At 39.2% G+C, this 5733-nt stretch overlaps 1 pseudogene; it reads left to right on the top strand.

Annotated features, from left to right (window-relative positions):
- Window positions 1-1817: 1817 nt before the first annotated feature.
- LOC127303401 (putative glutaredoxin-C14) lies at window positions 1818-5466 on the top strand (annotated as a pseudogene).
- The last annotated feature ends 267 nt before the right edge of the window (window positions 5467-5733 follow it).

The raw sequence follows: 5733 nt of genomic DNA, 5'->3' as shown, positions 1-5733 counted from the left end.
ATAGATTCCAAATCCTTTGTGCGTGCCGCAGTCTGTACATGCGTCATGTACCAGAAATGAAGAAATAGAAGAAAAAAATTCAGATAAACATCTTACTTTCTGCTGATACCCGCACCATCATACAGGCAACAACTGTGTGTCTGTTCTGCTGCATCTCTTTTATTCAACTTTTGGTGCAAGAGGGAGAATTTTGAAGGGAAAAGCAAAGGATTGCACCGTCATTGGATCTTGGCATCACGGCGCCTCATACTATTTGATAACGCCATGTCGATGATGGAAGCAGGCAGCAAGTTGGACTTTATTCTGTGCCGACAGATAAGTGATGAGAGGAGCTCTGTGGATGCTATTCTGAAATTGAGGCGACTCGGCACCGGTTCCTCGGAAACCAACTCGATGAGCTGGTCGGAATTGGTTCCTGGAAAAGTATTAGCCGTGCTATGCCGGTGATGAATCCCCTTCGCTGCCAAGTGCCAACACAGTTAATGTCGTCGCTGACACCTTTTCTCCATAATTGTGCTAGTATTTTTGCAATAGTAGATAGCATCAGTTGTAAATCTATGTAGACAGCTGATGATTTTTTTAACGGACAATTCTTGAACGCATGTCTTATTTATGTGAGCAGATTCTCTGTTTTATACCTCCCTTTTATGATTTTATCGTTCATTGGATATCTTCTGGTGTCCTGTTTTCACTGTACCTGCAACTAGTCAAGGATGGTATGGATGACCATACATGTGAGAAGATATTCACATATTACTCCACAAACTAGCACAGTGGTTCACGCGGACGATTTCTTTAGCAACTTTATTGAACACAAACTTAGTTAATATTATGTTATTTGAAAGAGCATAGTTTTATAACATTAATGCTGTTATAATTTTTTACACACATGATTCCCTCAAAAAAAAATTACACATGAGTCTCTTTAGCACACAAACATGCAAAATAAGAGAACATTTTATTCCTCAAATGACCACTAAAAGAACTATCTATTGCTAAGTGCATCCTGCAGGCAGTAGACATAAATCGTACACTAAGGAAAATAGAAGTTTGTGTAACATGATAATTTATTTTTCTTTTGTATTCTAAGTACACATATAACATCTTCTCTTACAACACAAGAAATTATATGTCTTTGCAGTCACCCTTTTTGTCTGCCATGTGTTCTTCCTTACATTAACATTGCTGTTAAACACTCTTGTTGGTGAAAGACATGCATCGTGATGGGCTGTGGTGTTGCAGTTGGAGTGCCGCCCGAATCGCCCACGGGAGGATGAGGGCAGAGGTCGAAAGGGCTATTTTCTCGACGTTTGAATTGCCGTCCGAAAATACAAAAAGTGAACTATAATTCAAGCTTAACCAGCTAAATCAATGCATCTGTGTCCGAGAGGTCAACCCAAAAAAATTCCAATTTATATGCTTTGGGGCCTATTGATCAAAAGGCGGTTCGATGCAAATATTATCCAGGACTGATCTCCATCCATATCAACTATTTCACACCAGTGGCAGGGCCACTTGCTTGTTTTAGCCTGGACCCAAAACCATATGCTATGACGACTGTGTACAACCTTCCATTAGTTACATTCTAGTCGATCAAAGTCAAACATCACGTTCTATGTGAGATCCATGTAGATTCCTTGCAACACTATTTTTTTTCACTGTACAATGGTGTTGGATAGATCTAGATTGCGGGCTTGCAATCTGTCATGTTCGAAACACTTCCTTTGGACCCTCAGCCCAATTTATGGAAACCATGACCTTTGTACCTCTATAAAAGGAAGCACTTCTCCATGCTACCAACACATCCCAAGTCTCCTTGCACAGAGACTCAGTTAGCTACTCATGAGCTCACAATTGTCCAACTTTCGAAGCCAAACTTGATTCTAGGCTTGTGCAGGTACATTACACACATTAGCTAGACAGGCAGATGGACCGTGTTATGAACCTTGCATCTGAGCGTGCAGTCGTGGTCTTCACCTTGAGTTCTGATTGCATGTGCCACACTGTGGAGCGTCTCTTTAGTGACCAGCTTGGTGTCAATGCCCTGGTGCACGATCTAGACCAAGACCCTACGGGCAAGGAGATGTAGCGAGCGCTCCTCAAGATGCTTGGGAGTGGACCCTCCGTGATGGGTGTGTTCATCAGCGGGAAGCTTTTTGGTGGGACCCACAAGGTCATGTCCCGACACCTTGGTGGCGAGCTTGTCCCCATGCTCAAGAATGCCGGTGCTCTATGGCTGGATCATTCCAATACTACACACCATATTCTGAGAAACAAGATACGTGTGAAGTATAATTTTTCCTAGAATAATCTTACTGACCTTGTCTGCATGGAAGGAAGGAAGGCTTTTTCAATCATTTTGCCTTGATAATTACATGGTTGAGCTCGTTAGTAGTGAGAGATCAAGAGTGATGTGCCTAATTGTTGAATTCCTTTTCTTATTTTTGTTGCCATCGATGTATGCCTATTGGCCGACCCTTTTTCAATGTCTAGGGTAATAGATACTATATGTATACTTCAGGATAATAAATGATACGTTCATGGAAGTTTGATGTACTCCCTCAGTCAGGTTTATTAATTCATCTTCCGCAAATCTCTAGATGATCGATATGGACAATTAATATAAAATATATTACAAAAATATTTCATTCGAAACTCCATATGTCATATTTCCTAGTGGTATACATTTTGTGTAGTATTTCCATTCGGTTTGTGCAATGCTCGATACTTTTTAAAGATGTATGAATTCTATATTTGCTGATTATATTGAGAAAATTATGAAAGTATTCATGGAGGAATTTTCTATGTATGGAACATCTTTCAATAATTGCTTGTTCAATCTTAACAAAGTTTTGCAGCATTGTGAGGACCAACACTTAGTCCTAAAATGGGAAAAGTTCCATTTGATGGTGACAAAAGGTTTTGTTTTTGGACACCGAGTTTCAGGAAGAGGCATTGAAGTGGAGTGCGCTAAGATAGAAGTCATAGAGAATCTACCATAGCCGCAGGATATTAAAGATATAAGAAGTTTTCTTGAACATGCAAGTCTTTATAGAAGATATATCAAAGACTTCTCCAATATACCAAAGCCATTAACTAATCTTTTGCAAAACTATGTTCCATTCTTATTTAATGATGATTGTGTAGAGTCTTTTAATGTCTAAAAGAATGCTTTGATAAGTGCTCATATAATTCGTCCTCCTAATTGGAAATCATGTGTGATGCTAGTGATTATGATGTAGGTGTTGTCCTAGGCCAAAGGGTTGATAAGAAACTGAATGTCATATACTATGCTAGTAAAACACTTGATGACATCCAAAGGACTATACTACCACTGAAAAAGAATTCCTAGCTGTTATTTTTGAATGTGATAAATTTAGACCTCATATTGTAGATTCTGAAGTCATAGTACAATCTTGATCACTCTGCTATTAAATATCTTATGAACAAGAAAGATGCTAAGACTAGACTTATTAGATGGGTACTCTTGCTACAAGAATTTGACTTACACATTGTAGATAGAAAAGGTAAGGTCAATTCAGTAGCTGATAATTTATCTAGAATGGAAAATATTTCGGTGGATCATATTCCCATTAATGATAGCTTTGCCAATGAAAAACTAGGAAATATTAATGTATATAGTGCTAGATTAGCCTCCCTATGGTTCGATTATGCTAAATTCATTGTTGAGAATGTTATGCCACCTCACTCCACTTACCAACCAAGAAAAAAATTCTTCTCTGTTCTTAGACACTACTTTTGGGATGATCCATTCTTTTATAAGAAAAGTGTAGATGGTATTATTAGATGTTTGTGTGCCTGAATTTGAGAAGCATGCTATCATAAAGGATTGTCATGATAGTCCTTATGAAGGACATCATGCAATAGACCGCACAACTGCAAAGGTATTAAAATCTGATTTTTATTGGCCTACTTTATTTAAAGAATGTGCTAATTATGTTAAAGATTGTGACAAGTGGCAACGCGTTGGGTACATTGGTAAGAGAAATGAAATGCATATGCACTATTCACTGCCTGTTGAACCAGTTGATCTATGGGGATTTGACTTCATGGGACCATTCCCGTCATCAACGACAAAACACACTCACATTTTGGTTGCAGTGGCATATGTTACAAAGTGGGTGGAAGAAATTCCAACAAAAACTGCAGATCATGCTACAAAAATGAAGATGCTTAAGGATATCATATTTCCCAGGTCTGGAGTACCTAGATTTTTAGTTACTGATGGTGGTTCTTATTTTTTTGCATGGAGTCTTCAGGAACACCTCAGCTAAGTATGGTGTCAATCATAGAGTAGCATCCCCATATCACCCTCAAACTAGTGGTCAAGTTGAACTAAGTAACAGGAAAATCAAACTCATTTTAGAAAAGACAATCAATAGAGCTAGCTCTGATTGGCCAACCAAAATTAATGATGCTTTGTGGGCTTAGAGAACTGCTTTTAAAATCCTATGGGTATGTCCCCTTATAAAATGGTTTACGATAAAGCATGTCACCTCCCAGTAGAGTTAGAACATAAAGCTGGATGGCCTATTAAACAACTCAACTTTGACTTCAAAACTGCTGGAGAGAAAAGAATCCTAGACCTGAACTTCTTAGATGAATGGAGGAATGAAGCCTATGAAAGTAATAGGTTGTTTAAAGAAAAAGTTAAGATTTGGCATGATAGACAAATAAAGAGAAAGGAATTCAAAGTAGGAGATCAAGTGTTGTTATTCAAATCTCGTTTCAAGTTTTATGTAGGGAAGTTAGCATCAAAGTGGCAATGTCAATTGGTTGTGCAGGAGGTCTACCGCTCTGGAGCCATCCGTATTCATGGAGACTACAACGTTAGACCTCATGTTGTTAATAGGCAATGTCTTAAACATTATATTCCATGTCAAAAGTTTGATAGAAAGGTTGAGGAGTTAAATCTCTAGAGTCCCGAGGTCATAATCACAAAGAAATATCCCCTATCATATATCAGAAATCAATAAAACACAAGTTTTGGGTACGTAACGATCTCGAAATATCTTCATCTTTTAGGAAAGTCATTATTTTTGGAAAATAAAAGCGTGCAGCGAAAGATTTGGACAAAATAGAGTCCCGAAGAACAAAAGAGGCCAGGTGGCGCGCCCCCCTCTGCTGGGCGTGCCACCAGGGCTCTTTTGACCTTCCAAAGTCCGTTTCACCCCCGTTTCGACTCCAGCGCTTTGTCTTACCCTAAAATTTTTCAATATATACCCCTATATGTTGATCTAATATCGCATCGTGTATTTTAGAGCGAACCTTGTTTTATATCCCTGTTTTTCAGATTCCATCTCTACAATTAGTCATGTCTTCATGGTGGAGCACCACAATGGGAGGATTCCCATGTGCACCCACCAGGTCCTCGTGGTGGAGCTCCCCACCGAGAGGAGTCAGCTGCAAAGGGAAGAAGAAGACCTTAGGGACAATGACGTCTAGAGGACTCAATCTGAAGATGGAGCATAGAGGACGAGGGAAGCCGATGAACCTAAATTCAGGGGCTTGGCCAACCCGGATCTTCAAGCACGAATTAAGCTCCTTCACCGAAAAATTGTTGATGAATAAAAGATCTCCTCTGGCTCTCGCAGTCATATTAAATTTTTCCAGGACTACGAAGAGGGGGTGAACACAAACTACATCAGGAACATGCAAACAAACTCAGCGATTTGCATGGAGATCATTGAAATTATGGAGGAAAAACTTAAG

This window comes from Lolium perenne, chromosome 5, assembly GCF_019359855.2.
Source record: "Lolium perenne isolate Kyuss_39 chromosome 5, Kyuss_2.0, whole genome shotgun sequence".
Lineage (NCBI taxonomy): Eukaryota > Viridiplantae > Streptophyta > Magnoliopsida > Poales > Poaceae > Lolium > Lolium perenne.
This window is presented reverse-complemented; position numbering and strand designations above follow the sequence as displayed.